The sequence below is a fragment of the Cherax quadricarinatus genome, chromosome 13 (assembly GCF_038502225.1).
Source record: "Cherax quadricarinatus isolate ZL_2023a chromosome 13, ASM3850222v1, whole genome shotgun sequence".
NCBI lineage: Eukaryota > Metazoa > Arthropoda > Malacostraca > Decapoda > Parastacidae > Cherax > Cherax quadricarinatus.
The window spans coordinates 6,844,898-6,861,192 of record NC_091304.1 but is presented as its reverse complement, the minus strand read 5'-3'; the positions used below and the strand labels follow the sequence as shown (position 1 = coordinate 6,861,192).

General features: G+C 40.7%; 1 protein-coding gene and 1 long non-coding RNA gene across 8 annotated transcripts in view; one reads left to right on the top strand and one right to left on the bottom strand.

The window, feature by feature from the left end:
• The window catches only part of LOC128688501 (uncharacterized), a 784,466-nt gene that overhangs the window by 47,703 nt on the left and 720,468 nt on the right, over positions 1-16,295 (top strand). The window lies entirely within an intron of this gene.
• LOC138852628 (uncharacterized) overlaps positions 12,467-16,295 on the bottom strand; it is a 137,726-nt gene continuing 133,897 nt past the window's right edge. The window contains exon 3 of the long non-coding RNA XR_011391922.1: positions 12,467-13,031. This is a non-coding gene — a long non-coding RNA (uncharacterized lncRNA). The remainder of the gene's footprint in view (positions 13,032-16,295) is intronic.

Sequence of the window (16,295 nt, the reverse complement as noted above, 5' to 3'; positions counted from 1 at the left end):
TGTGGAAGGGTGTGAGGTGGGTGGTGCGGAATACACTGCCCCCTTGATGACACGCCGGGGAGACGGCACAGTGGTTGTGCGGAAATTTGGAAATGTATGCGTGTGTGTGTGTGTTAAAAGCAGGAGGGAAGTGGGCGGAGAGGTGCGACAGGTAGAAAGGGAGGTAGGTAGGGAAGAAGAAGAAGAGGCAGGCAGAGGAGTATGTTGGAATAAACGGAAAGACAGATTACAGAGTACCTGGAGGAATTTCTACTAAATTACAATTACGATGTTTGTAGATGTAAGAGGCAGGGATAGTAAAGCAGGGAGGTGCGGGAGGGGAAGTAAGGGACACAAGAAGACAGATAAATAAAGATGGGGACAGAGGGTGAAGGTAAATATGAGCACTATTTGGGAAGGGTGTAAGCAGTGAGGAAGGAAGGGAAGGGTGTAAGCAGTGAGGAAGGAAGGGAAGGGTGTAAGCAGTGAGGAAGGAAGGGAAGGGTGTAAGCAGTGAGGAAGGAAGGGAAGGGTGTAAGCAGTGAGGAAGGAAGGGAAGGGTGTAAGCAGTGAGGAAGGAAGGGAAGGGTGTAAGCAGTGAGATAGGAAGGGAAGGGTGTAAGCAGTGAGATAGGAAGGGAAGGGTGTAAGCAGTGAGATAGGAAGGGAAGGGTGTAAGCAGTGAGGAAGGAAGGGAAGGGTGTAAGCAGTGAGGAAGGAAGGGAAGGGTGTAAGCAGTGAGGAAGGAAAGGAAGGGTGTAAGCAGTGAGGAAGGAAGGGAAGGGTGTAAGCAGTGAGGAAGGAAAGGAAGGGTGTAAGCAGTGAGGGAGGAAGGGAAGGGTGTAAGCAGTGAGGGAGGAAGGGAAGGGTGTAAGCAGTGAGGGAGGAAGGGAAGGGTGTAAGCAGTGAGATAGGAAGGGAAGGGTGTAAGCAGTGAGGGAGGAAGAGAAGGGTGTAAGCAGTGAGGAAGGAAAGGAAGGGTGTAAGCAGTGAGGGAGGAAGGGAAGGGTGTAAGCAGTGAGGGAGGAAGGGAAGGGTGTAAGCAGTGAGATAGGAAGGGAAGGGTGTAAGCAGTTAGGTAGGAAGGGAAGGGTGTAAGCAGTGAGGAAGGAAGGGAAGGGTGTAAGCAGTGAGATAGGAAGGGAAGGGTGTAAGCAGTGAGGGAGGAAGGGAAGGGTGTAAGCAGTGAGGAAGGAAAGGAAGGGTGTAAGCAGTGAGGGAGGAAGGGAAGGGTGTAAGCAGTGAGGAAGGAAAGGAAGGGTGTAAGCAGTGAGGGAGGAAGGGAAGGGTGTAAGCAGTGAGGGAGGAAGGGAAGGGTGTAAGCAGTGAGATAGGAAGGGAAGGGTGTAAGCAGTGAGATAGGAAGGGAAGGGTGTAAGCAGTGAGGGAGGAAGGGAAGGGTGTAAGCAGTGAGGAAGGAAAGGAAGGGTGTAAGCAGTGAGGGAGGAAGGGAAGGGTGTAAGCAGTGAGATAGGAAGGGAAGGGTGTAAGCAGTGAGGGAGGAAGGGAAGGGTGTAAGCAGTGAGGAAGGAAAGGAAGGGTGTAAGCAGTGAGGGAGGAAGGGAAGGGTGTAAGCAGTGAGGGAGGAAGGGAAGGGTGTAAGCAGTGAGATAGGAAGGGAAGGGTGTAAGCAGTTAGGTAGGAAGGGAAGGGTGTAAGCAGTGAGGAAGGAAGGGAAGGGTGTAAGCAGTGAGATAGGAAGGGAAGGGTGTAAGCAGTGAGGGAGGAAGGGAAGGGTGTAAGCAGTGAGGAAGGAAAGGAAGGGTGTAAGCAGTGAGGGAGGAAGGGAAGGGTGTAAGCAGTGAGGGAGGAAGGGAAGGGTGTAAGCAGCGAGGGAGGAAGGGAAGGGTGTAAGCAGCGAGGGAGGAAGGGAAGGGTGTAAGCAGCGAGGGAGGAAGGGAAGGGTGTAAGCAGCGAGGGAGGAAGGAAGGAGGCAATAATGGAGGGAGGTGGTAATGGCATAGTGAAGGTAGAAGAGGGAGGAATCTTAAGAGACATGTGAGTTAGCAATGAATAAAAGAAAAAGAGATATTATTATGGGGGAGCGCTAGACCAGTAGGGTTATACAGCGTCTGTGGGGGTGGGATGGAAGGCATTCAGGTTCACTTCAGGGAACTGGAGCACAAATCCAACTCCCTTGATCAAGAGCCATGCACCAGGGGATGGCTAGATAAATAGAGAGAGAGAGAGAGAGAGAGAGAGCTATAGTAGAGATTTTGCATATATATATATATATATATATATATATATATATATATATATATATATATATATATATATATATATATATATATATATATATATATATATATATATATATATATATATATATATATATATATATATATATATATATATAATATATTAACGTATGAAATATGTAGAATAAATACATATTTCATAGTCAAAAGGTCTCCTGCACAGACTCAACAAACTCTAGCAAGTCCAGGTGACGTGTGGGATGTCAGGGGAAAGGAAAAGATGAGCTGATTGTTTTTGGAATACAATATAACACCTAATGATTGTGCTGTACCCTCCTAGTACCTTCCCAGCACCTGCCTAGCGCCTTCCCACCACACCTGCCCAGCACCTGTCTGGCACCTGCATACCCGCCTGGCCGATGCCAGGTGAGAGGCCCGAATTCCGCAGATAATTCACCTGTTGTTCGGCTACATCGATGCAACAATTTAGTTCACCGAGTCACTTCATTCCGTTCGCTCTCTGTTGATTCTGTAAAGTCTGACATTACTGTTATTACCTTCGTTTATCAGGCATGCGTTATTCACGTCTTCTCAGCTATTGTTGTAAATGAAATATATTATCAATACGCCTTTTTTTATCGGCTGAATAACACTCACATATACTATATGTATGAACGAGTGTATTTATTTATATATGTAGATAAATGGTTCAGAGAACCACTAAGTTTGATGAATTACACACATGTGCTATACTTGGTTATATTGACTGAGGAAACGTTTCGCCACACAGTGGAGTCGATGTAATCAGTCTATCAATTTTGTAAAGATTGATGGACTTGTGTATGCATACATGTAAGTATATATATAAATAAATATATATATATATATATATATATATATATATATATATATATATATATATATATATATGTATATATATATATATATATATATATATATATATATATATATATATATATATATATATATATATATATATATATATATATATATATATATATATATATATATATATATATATATATATATATATATATATATATATATATATATATATATATATATATATATGTATGTATATGTGGAACAGAATTCTTCCTCCGTAAGCCATGCGTGTCGCAAGAGGCGACTAAAATGGCGGGAGCAAGGGGCTAGTAACCCCTTCTCCTGTATAAATTACTAAATTTAAAAAGAGGAACTTTCGTTTTTCTTTTTGGGCCACCCTGCCTTGGTGGGATACGGCTGGTGTGTTGAAAGAAAGAAAGAATATATATATATATATATATATATATATATATATATATATATATATATATATATATATATATATATATATATATATATATATATTTATTTATATATATATATATATATATATATATATATATATATATATATATATATATATATATATATATATATATATATATATATATATATATATGTATGTATATATAGATGGGGTCCACCTCTGGAAAAAGAATGAAATTCCAAGCGCTTTCGTGACTTCTCAAATTGTCAAGGAACTATTGTTTTTTGTGGCCATCCAGAGGGGAAATGCTTGCTGCATACTTGGCTTGCGTCCGGCTTCGGAGGAGCTGGAAGAGATTCATAATCTTTGGTATAATGTACCAATGTATTCATGTTTGTATTTTTTAGTCAGTGTATTTTGTTTATTACAAAAGTTAACATAAAATATAGAATATAGGGGGTTGTAGAAGAAGAAAATATTCAAAGATCTCCGGGGAGAACCTTGAGTTTTCCCTGAGGTACATTTATTCTCTTCTCTGAAGATGAGGGTCCCCAATAAGTTACTAGAGGTGGTACCTCCCTATACATACACACATACATACATACATACATACATACTTACATTACTGTATCAAAAATCTTGATACAGTAAAAAAACTTTTGATTAAGAATTCCCCCCAAAATGCTGATGGATGTGTCTATAAAATTCCTTGTAAAATTTGCGATAAAGTTTATTACGGTCAAACTGGTAAAAATCTCGAACTAAGATTAAAACAACATAAATATAGCATTAGAACTGGACAAGATTCCAATGCTCTATTTATTCATGTAAGAGATTTTAACCATCCAATTGATTTTCAAAAAGTTGAGAAAGTAGTATCAAGCAAGTCCATGGTCGACAGGAATATAATTGAATCTTGTTTCATAAAAAGCAGTTTTGACAATAATATGAATATTTCCTTTGGTTTATATAAATTAGATCCATTTATAATTAATAGAATTTGGGAAGAATTTAATAATACACTGGACAAATAAATAGCTTGGGGGTGAGTTTTGCAAAGGACCTATCCAAGTTGGCTCGCCGCGCGTCACGTGTTTAACCGTTGTGGGATCTGATAGTGAGGTGCTGGCCGACCCCTTATATAGCTTCCTTGGATGCTTCACTTTCATAGTTCCTTGATAATGTGAGTAGTCACGAAAGCGCTTGGAATTTCTCTATTCTTTCAGAGTGGTTGTTTTGCATATATTATATATATACATTATATATATATATACATATATATTATATGTATATATATATTAAATATATATATATATATATATATGTATATATACATATATATTATAAATATATATATATATATATACATATATATATATATATATATATATATATATATATATATATATATATATATATATATATATATATATATATATATATATATATACATAGCATGTGAAGTGTATAGCGGTGTGTCGTTGATAGTGGGGGTAGTGCACTGAGCATAGTGGTGTATAGTAACATGTGCACTGAGCATCGTGGTGTATAGTGACTTGTCCTGGGAGGGAGTGAGTGCCCTACTCCGCCTCAGCACACATCTTCCACCGCCCACCACAAGGACTGGACACCCCTCTCCTCCCCCCCCCCCACCACCACCACCATGAACCACATGCGGAATGTGCCATGCGCCATTTTCCCTTCAGCTTGTGCTTATCACACAGTTTGAGGTATGGCAGACGATGAAGCCAGCCAGCCACAAAGCCAGGGAAACAATGCACCCAACAATGAAAGAAGAGGCACATGTCAGGTGTGTGGAGAGTTTCGAGCACGCAACAGGGACGGCCGTATTCGTGCACACAATAGGTGTGCGGGATCACATATGCCCCCAGCAGAGAGCAGCCCACAGCCTCCACAGGCAGATGACAATTCCAATGGCAACCTCGTCACTTGCGATAACCTTCTGTTGGCATTCAAATCCACTGCTAGCAGTACACTATCCCACATCCCTAAAGCAGCTCGCCCATATGCAGCAGGGAAATTCACAGACCTTCTTAAGCGGGTGAATGGAGGTTCCACTAACTTAGAAGCCCGAGGCACCATCCAAGCATGGCGCAACCTTCTCTTGTTCGGCAATGTCTGTCTTGCAGTTCCTGAAAGACGAGGCAAACTGCTAACCACGTCAGTTATCAAGGCAGTGCGCAACTACCCAAGAACGGATAACTGTGTCCCCCTGCCCCATCATCGCAGGAATCAAAGAGGCAGACCCAAGAAAAGTCCTACTGAGAACGAGAAAATTTGCGCACAGGTTAGCAAAAAAATTGAGGAAGGTAACACAGTGGGAGCAATAAGAATAATTACAAGTGACGACACTGTAGCCCCCAAGGATGAGACCACGGCCCAAGCACTAAGAGACAAGCATCCAACCAGGGACACCACAGCCATCAACGACAACCCTGAGGAAGACCCTATCACTGAACAATTAATTTTGCCAGAATCGGAAGTCTATAAGGCGATCGTGTCATTTCCAGCAGGATCTGCAGGAGGTTACACTGGAATTCGACCTCAGCACCTCAAAGAGATGGTAAATCCAGTACTCGGTGAATCTGCATCAATTCTTCTCACCGAGTTAACAACTTTCGTCAACAATTGCCTGGCTGGGCGAATCCCAGAAGAAATTAAACCTTTCTTTTTTGGAGCCTCACTATGTGCTTTGAAGAAGAGGGATGGGGGAATCAGACCCATTGCAGTTGGAAACACTCTCCGCCGTCTCGTTGCCAAAGCAGCAGTGAGAAACATTCGCCTAGAAGCTGCCACTTTACTCCAGCCACACCAACTGGGCTTTGGGGTCTCTCAAGGCAGTGAAGCTGCAGCTCATGCGGCAAGGGCCTACATCAGGGACCTACCAGAAGACAAGGCCATAGTCAAACTTGATTTTAGAAATGCCTTTAATATGGTGAGGAGAGATGCTGTTTTGCCAGCTGTTCGGGTTCGGTTCCCCAGTCTCTTTCCCTTCATTTCAGCCGGCTACAGCAAACTCTCAATTCTTTTGTTTGGAGAACATGAAATTCAATCATCAGAGGGTGTTCAGCAGGGTGACCCACTTGCTCCACTTCTCTTCTGCTTGGCAGTAAGAGAACTAACTTCCAGCCTACGCAGTGAGCTCAATATCTGGTACCTGGATGACGGCACTCTGGCAGGTACTGAAGAGTCCCTCGTGGGGGACCTACAACTGGTGAAAACACAGGGAGAAGACTTGGGACTCATCCTCAATCCCTCTAAGTGTGAAATCATCACAGCGAACCAGGAAATAATCAATGCTGTTCGAAGAATCCTCCCGGAAATCTCAACTACAACTCCGTCCAACAGTACCCTCTTGGGGGCACCGCTGGGTCACCAGGCCATCGATACTGTCCTCAGGGACAAATTGAATGACCTTATGAGAATGGAGGAGAGAATAAGCGATCTTGATGCCCATGATGCTCTGTATCTCCTCACAAGGTGTCTTACTATGCCAAGACTCACTTACTTCTTGAGGTGTGCACCCTCTTTTGACAACCCAACACTTGATGAATATGATGCACACCTGAGATCAACTTTTAAGAAGGCACTGAACCTGTCACTAGAGGATGAGCAATGGGATCAGGCAACCCTCCCAGTGCGACTGGGAGGTATAGGGGTGCGTAAAGCAACGCATGTTGCTTTACCTGCTTTTCTGTCTTCGTGTTTGGCTTCCAGTGCATTAGTCAAGAAGATAGTGCCCGAACGCTTGAGAGACTTGGTAGGAGCTCAAGACCCCAGGTTTACTGAAGCAGCAATTCGGTGGGACACCCTTACAGACTCCTCCAGTAGACCAGCTCCTCCCAAACAGCACAAACAGTCCCACTGGGACAAACCGATCATGGAAAAAATCGCCAACACAATGCTCTCCAATGCTTCAGGAAAGAACAAAGCTCGTCTCCTGGCAGTGAAGGCACCACACTCAGGAGATTTCCTGTTAGCTGTTCCCAATTCCTCCCTGGGCACCCGTCTCGACCCACAGGCCATTCGGATTGGTGTTGCTCTTCGCCTAGCCGCCCCCATCCTCACCGAACATAGGTGTATTTGCGGCAGGGCGACAGCTGATCAATTCGGACTCCATGGTCTCGTGTGCCACACAGCAGAAGGGAAGTATGCCAGACATGAGGAGATCAATGACATAATAAAGAGAAGCCTCGCCACAGCCCGTTGCCCAGCTCAACGGGAACCCCAAGTACAGAGGTCTGATGGAAGTCAAAAGCGTCCTGATGGAGCCACTATGCTACCCTGGAAGGATGGAAAGCAGATTGCCTGGGACTACACCTGTGCTGCCACATTGGCAGACACCTACTTGCCATACTCTGTAGTGGAAGGGGGTGGAGCTGCCAGCCACAGGGAGACCCAGAAGATCCGAAAATATGAAGACCTTCCCCCTTGCTATAACTTCATTCCAATAGGGTCGGAGACCCTTGGAGCATGGGGCAAGTGTGCTCTAAAGTTCCTCAAAGAGCTGGGTGAAAAGCTCATCATAGAAACCAAGGACCACAGGGCGACCAGCTTCCTCTTTCAGAGACTCAGTGTTGCGATCCAGAGAGGAAATGCCTGCAGCATTCTGGGCACGCGGCCCACCGCAGGGGAGCTGGACGAAGTATTCGAGATGTAGCTCTGAGTTACCTATGTTGTTTTACTTTGTATCATATTTTTGTGAATGTTTTGTCAATGTATTTTGTCTTTAAATAAAATATATATACATAATATAGGGGGTGGTAGGAGAAAATTCTCAAACAGCTTCAGGGAGAATCTTGAGTTTTCCCAGAAGCAAGTTTATTCTTTTCTCTGAGGATGAGGGTCCCCATAACAGTTCTAGAGGTGGTACCTCCCTATATTTTATATATATATATATATATATATATATATATATTTATATACATATATATATATATATATATATACATATATATATATATATATATATATATATATATATATATATATATATATATATATATATATATATATATATATATATATATATATATAGATATATATATATATATATATATATATATATATATCATGTGGGTGGAAGCAACATCTTGGGGCAGCATTCTTAGTGCTCCCGCGAGATGTCAGTTCCAGCAGCATGCTACGCTGCCTCCATAAGAACATCCTCACAGCCAACTCAAGTGGAATCCGATACTCCTTAAGGTGGGTTTTGTTGGGGATCCAATCTCCCTTGGTAGCTTGTACGCGTCTCTTGTGGTATCTACACTCTTATAGATAAATAAAGAAACCTCTTCATGTATTCATAAATGAATGTGCTTATGTAGTATGTAGGCACACACACGCACGCACGCACACACACACACACACACACACACACACACACACACACACACGCACGCACACACGCACACACACACACACACACACGCACACACACACACACACACACACACACACACACACACACACACACTCACGCACACACACACACACACACACGCACGCACACACACACACACTTCTTCAGTCATAGAGTTGTAAGGCAGTGGAATAGCCTAGAAAATGACGAAGTGGAGGCAGGAACCATACACAGTTTTAAGACGAGGTTTGATAAAGCTCATGGAGCGGGGAGAGAGAGGGCCTAGTAGCAACCGGTGAAGAGGCGGGGCCAGGAGCTAGGACTCGACCCCTGCAACCACAAATAGGTGAGTACACACACACACGCACACACACACACATAAACACACAAAAATCTTGATACAGTAAAAAAACTTTTGATAAAGAATTCCCCCCAAAATGCTGATGGATGTGTCTATAAGATTCCTTGTAAAATTTGCGATAAAGTTTATTACGGTCAAACTGGTAAAAATCTCGAACTAAGATTAAAACAACATAAATATAGCATTAGAACTGGACAAGATTCCAATGCTCTATTTATTCATGTAAGAGATTTTAACCATCCAATTGATTTTCAAAAAGTTGAGAAAATAATATCAAGCAAGTCCATGGTCGACAGGAATATAATTGAATCTTGTTTCATAAAAAGCAGTTTTGACAATAATATGAATATTTCCTTTGGTTTATATAAATTAGATTCATTTATAATTAATAGAATTTGGGAAGAATTTAATAATACACTGGACAAATAATTTTTAAATTTTCTTGGGTAGAATAGTTTGTGGGGTGAGTTGTGCAAAGGACCTATCCAAGTTGGGTCGGCGCGCGTCAGGTGTTTAACCGTTGTGGGATCTGATAGTTAGGTGCTGGCCAGACCCCTTATATAGCTTCCTTGGATGCTTTACTTTCATAGTTCGTTGATAATGTGAGTAGTCACGAATGCGCTTGGAATTTCTCTATTTTTTCAGAGTGGTTGTTTTGCATATTCCGATATCACCTGTTTACTGTGATCTTATTGCATATATATATATATATATATATATATATATATATATATATATATATATATATATATATATATATATATATATGCAATAAGATCACAGTAAACAGGTGATATCGGAATATGCAAAACAACCACTCTGATAAAATATATATGGTAGAAAGGATGAAAGAAGCTGAGGAGAGAGGAAAAAGAAGAAATTAGGCAGGAAAATGGCTGGAGGAAGGAAAGGCGGATAGAAAAGGAGGGAATGGAGGAAAGAAGGAAGGAAGGAAAGAAAGAAGGAATGCAAGAAGGAAGGAAAGAAGGAAAAGAGGAGAGAGGGCAGGAGAGGGATGGCTGCAGGAGAAAGTCTAGAGAGCTACTGACACACCTCGTCCAGGTGATTGGTGTTGCTCCACCATCTACTACTCCACCACGGTGCCAAATTGACTGTGCATCGCGGCACCGGGTCGTTTGAGGTCGTTTGACGAAGCGTTCGCGCTCGTTTAAGGTCGTTTTATTTGTTTGGGTCGTATCTCAGGGTCGTTACCGTGCCGTTTAGGCGGTTTCGTTTACTCCCAATTGATTTGTTCACTAGTTTAAAGCGGTTTCTCTAGTTTTGGCTCCTATCACGAGCCACGTTAAGCTTATAGAAACCTTATTCTTAAACTTCAGGCTAACATATGTTAAAACCAACCTGTATTAATGGACGTTTTAGAATTATTTTCTGTGTGTGTGTGTGTGTGTGTTATATATATATATATATATATATATATATATATATATATATATATATATATATATATATATATATATATATATATATATATATATATATATATATATATATATATGCAATAAGATCACAGTAAACAGGGGATTTCAGAATATGCAAAACAACCACTCTAGAAGAATAGAGAAATTCCAAGCGCTTTCGTGACTACTCACATTGTCAAGGAACTATGAAAGTAAAGCATCCAAGGAAGCTACATAAGGGGTCTGGCCAACACCTCACTATCAGATCCCACAACAGTTAAACACCTGACGCGCGCCGGCCCAACTGGATAGGTCCTTTGCACAACTCACCAACAAACTATTCTACCCAAGAAAATTTAAAAATTATTATTTGTCCAGTGTATTATCAAATTCTTCCCAAATTCTATTAATTATAAATGAATCTAATTTATATAAACCAAAGGAAATATTCATATTATTGTCAAAACTGCTTTTTTAATCTTGTTTCATAAAAAGCAGTTTAGACAATAATTTGAATCTTGTTTCATAAAAAGCAGTTTAGACAATAATATGAATATTTCCTTTGGTTTATATAACTTAAATCCATTTATAATTAATAGAATTTGGGAAGAATTTAATAATACACTGGACAAATAATAATTTTTAAATTTTCTTGGGTAGAATAGTTTGTTGGTGAGTTGTGCAAAGGACCTGTCCAGTTGGGCCGGCTCGCGTCAGGTGTTTAACCGTTGTGGGATCTGATAGTGAGGTGTTGGCCAGACCCCTTATATACCTTCCTTGGATGCTTTACTTTCATAGTTCCTTGATAATGTGAGTAGTCACGAAAGCGCTTGGAATTTCTCTATTCTTCTAGAGTGGTTGTTTTGCATATATATATATATATATATATATTTATATATATATATATATATATATATATATATATATATATATATATATATATATATATATATATATATATATATATATATATATATATATATATTTATATTCGAAGATTTATTGTTTAGGCCAAACTCTCCGGTTCAGCTTTATTCGGCATGAAATATACCATCAGTGGCCACATTATTAGGTACACCTTTGTAATACTGAATAGGGCTCCCTTTGCCTCCAGAACAGCCTGATTTCTTGTTGGCATGGATTTAACAAGGTGCTGGAAACATTCCTTAGAGATTCTGGTCCATGTTGACCTAACAGCATCACGCTGTTGCTGCAGATTCGTGCTGCGAATCTCCCGTTCCTCCGCATTCCTGCGTTAACCCAGAGACTAACTCAGGGGATGCCACCAAGTGATCAAGCATTAATCACAATCTTGGATATTTCATCTGCAGTAGTTTATTGACAGTTTGCAGCAGGGACAAAATGGCGAGAAGGACGTAGAAAAAGGATGAAGGAAAGGTGACAGTGTGGCTTTGGGTTGAAATAAATGGTATAAAATACCGACACAATGGCAATATAAACACAAATGCAGTATAATGTGATCCTTTATTGACTACGTTTCGCCCACACAGTGGGCTTTTTCAAGTCACAAACAGAACTACCTGGGGTGGAAGGAACGCGAGTATTTATAGTCCGGCTGAGGTCAGGTGAAGAATGCTGCATCTGATGATGTACCGAGTGGGGTTGTAGAGTCTAAAAACTTATCCAATCTCCTTTCCAAGCTACCCAAGTTTTTAGACTCTACAACCCCACTCGGTACATCATCAGATGCAGCATTCTTCACCTGACCTCAGCCGGACTATAAATACTCGCGTTCCTTCCACCCCAGGTAGTTCTGTTTGTGACTTGAAAAAGCCCACTGTGTGGGCGAAACGTAGTCAATAAAGGATCACATTATACTGCATTTGTGTTTATATTGCCGCCGTGGCTTTGGGTTAAAACCGCAGCAGCAGCAGCAGCAGCAGCAGTAGCAAAAACACCATTACCTATATTAATCCTGAGACAAAATAGGGAAAAGGCCCTCAGGTAGTCTGAGTGAGATCAGTGACAGTCGGTGAGAGTCAACCAACCTTCTCACCGCCTACAACTCACGCCATCTGGATTTCAGTTTTCTCAATTCATGAATCTGTCACTTCTTATAACTGCTAGATCTCACTTGCCAATCATTAACTAATCTGCATGTTACTGAACACTCCCCAATCATGAAATATAAATGTATGTCACTTCTCATGAACTTATTATTATTATTTCTGAAACAGAAGCTTTGAAGTATAGTCGTAGCCCAGTGGTGAGAGTCGTAGCCCAGTGGTGAGAGTCGTAGCCCAGTGGTGAGAGTCGTAGCCCAGTGGTGAGAGTCGTAGCCCAGTGGTGAGAGTCGTAGCCCAGTGGTGAGAGTCGTAGCCCAGTGGTGAGAGTCGTAGCCCGGTGGTGAGAGTCGCGCCTCTCACCACTGAAGTCCCGTCATCGAAACCCCTGACTGAAAAGCAAAAAAGAAAAAAAATAATTGTTCCTTTTACTTTCCTCATTACCAGTTCCCAGTTTTACCCTCAGAGTTACATTTTAAAAGGAATGGTAAATCTCAGAGTGAATATACGATGATATATCTTTTCCAAAAAAAAAAAAATAGAACATAACCATTGTTATGAACACAAAAACACTGAAAATATAATTACTACTTAAGAAACTTAATGGGTAATTTTACAATACTGGACAAGGTTCTGACGGAAGAAAAGAACAAATTACGCGGGGAACAAATGAGAGAAGAAGAATATTAAGTTAGGATTATTAAATGAGCGAGTTAGTAACCCAGGATAACAAACTGATGGTTTTTAATCTTTTTTCCTGAAAGAGGCTATCGCAGATTAGCTAATGCTGACTTCCTTTCTTACTCCTGTGAGATGAGCTCAGGGGCAGCATAAGATAGGAAACAAGCCCAGCATTTTCACTCATCCTAGGATGGAACCCAGATCAGTGTGTAAGCGCAGCGTGTTCGTTACCTTTCCAGCCACTGTTATGTTCCAGGAGGCCAGCAGCATAAGAAACAGGAGTTGCCTATGCTGTTTCCTCTCCTTAGTTATAAATACAAGGTGCAACAGAAGTAACTCCGTGTCTGGGGCCTATGAAAGGGAGAGAAATGATGGGGAGAAAAAGAAAGGTTTTTTTTTTTTGGGTTGGACAGAAGCAGGAAAACTGCTAGTCTTCTCATTTCTCTCTGCTCAGCATTTCTCTATTTAACATGAGACTTTCCTGAGGTAGGGTCAGCAAGCATTGGAAGATCAGTATTAACCTGGGATATTTCCTCTGCTTAATCATACAGAGGGAATATAGTTGAAACATAGTCTGGAGACTATGGAAAGGAAAGAGGAGGAGAAGGTAACTGTGTGTTTTATTGGAAGAAGAGAAGCAGAAAAAAGTTTCCCCCTCCTCTCTCTCTATCTCTCTCTCTCTCTCTCTATTATTCATTCATTTACCACCACATTAAATGAGGGAAGGCCGGTAAGCATTCGAAGATCAGTAATGACCTATTATATTTTCTCTGCGTGTTTAAAAGAGGATGTGCAGATTATATAAATTCATGGATGGGAAAGTGAAGGCGGAAAAGGCGTCACAGTTTCACTGGGGTTGAACAACAGCAGCAAAAACACTAACCGGTTCACTCACTTCTCTACCAAATATTCCTTCACTAACCCAGATACTAACCAAGGAGATGCCAGCAAGTGGTCAGACATCAGTCACAGTCTTGGGTTTCCCTCTGCATCAGTTTATTGACGATTTGCAGTAGAGACAACAGGGCGAAAGAACGTAGGAGAAGAATGTGGAAAAAGCTACAGCGTGTTTTTAGTTTATAGCAACAACAGCAGTAACAAAATCTCCATTACCCACATTAATCCCAAAACAAAATTCGGAAAGGCGAGGATGTAGTCAGGGATCAGTTAAAGTAGATCCAGGTGGATCAGCGTCATCCAACCCCTCACCACCAACCATAGGTTTTTACCTACGTTATTCCTTCTGTACACCTGCAACTCACACCATCTGACTATCGGTTTTCTCATTTTTTTTAATTTATTCATTTGTCGCTTCCTCCACCCCGTGCTAACTCTCACCTGTCACTCATTAATTAATTTGCAAATAACTGGACATTCCTCCTGCTTGAAATATTAAATAGCATTTAAGTATTACATCTAGACACTTTGCTGCTTCTCAGGGACGTCAGTTTTTCCTGACATACATTCTGGATAATGTCATGGATGGTACTACAACTCTACATACATTATTAGGAAGTAAAAATAGCCAAACCAGTAATGTGTCTCGAGGTTAATAGTATTAAAAAAAGTCCTTTGACCATTCCATCGTTGCCTAGTCCCTGTCCCTGTGATCATTCTTTAAGTCAGTGACTCTCAGCCAGGGGTAAATTTACCCCTTGGAGGTAAAAAATTACATGGCAAGGGGTAAATATTTGTGTGCTATTTTTGTGCTAAACCTGAATAATTTATTTTATCTGACATTCTTATTTTTCTGTCCCTTTATGGTGGGGATAATTTTTTTGTATGGGAGGGGGTAAATGGAGAAATACATCAAGCCGAGAGAGGTTATGATGGAGGAAACGTTGAGAATCACTGCCACTGAGGGATGGTAAGGCAGTGAAAGAGCGAGGGAACGAACAAGGAACTGCACAAGATGGAAGGAGATAAGGTGAATGTTAGGAAGAAAGGTGTAATCATGCTTAAATAGAAGCTCTAACTAATATTTGTATACCAGCATTCGAAGCTCAGTGCTAAGAGGCGCGATTCTCATCACTCAAGTGACGGATCGAATCCCCGGTCTGAAGAGGAAAATAAAAATTGCTCGTATTTCTTTGAACATTACCAGTTCCTAATTTTGCCACCAAAGTTACACTTTAAAAGGAGTGATATATCCCAGAGTGATTATACGACGATCTTATCTTCCAAAGAATAAAAAATGAAGCAATAACCATTTACATTGCTTTGAATAATATTAGAAACAATGCAGGAATAATTGCTTCATAAACAACTTGATGGTAATTTTACAATATTGGACCGGGATTTGACCCAAATTTTAATAAGACAATAACATGAAACACACGAGAGAAAAAGTTAGTATTAGAGAGAAAGAGAAAGTGAGAGAAAGAGCAATGATTTCTTTATCATATAACAACTTCATGTACCCAAATTCTTCTTATAATAGATGAAGGAAAGAGGAAAGATGTAAGTTACTCAGGGAACATGTTACAGCAGAAATCACGATTCGTCAGAACAGGGGACGTTTTTTCCAATCTTCAACTGCCAATTCTAGGGAAACGGTGCCCACTGTAGCCTCAGTTTCCTGTTCTTAGCTGACAGGAGTGGAACCCGGTGTGGTCTTCTGCGGTTGTATCCCATTAACTTCAAGACTTGACGTGTTGTGCGTTCAGAGATGCTCGTCTGCATAGCACTGTTGTAACGCGTAGTTATTTGGAATCCGTCTGGCCATTTCCCTTTGACTATTTACCGACAACCAGTCGATACGATATTAGACTGTACTTAAATGTGGGACAGGAAAATCACTAGTAACCTGAACAGTTTTTGGTAAAATGTTTGTTGTCGTTAAGTCTCAGCTGTGTAGTCGTGTCCATGTTTCTGGATTACTTTTAAACACCAACTCCATTAATTACATTGTCCTCTTTCCTTTTAAAAGGTTTTATCGAAGTTTGTCTCATTAACTAAGTTTAATGGTCATTATT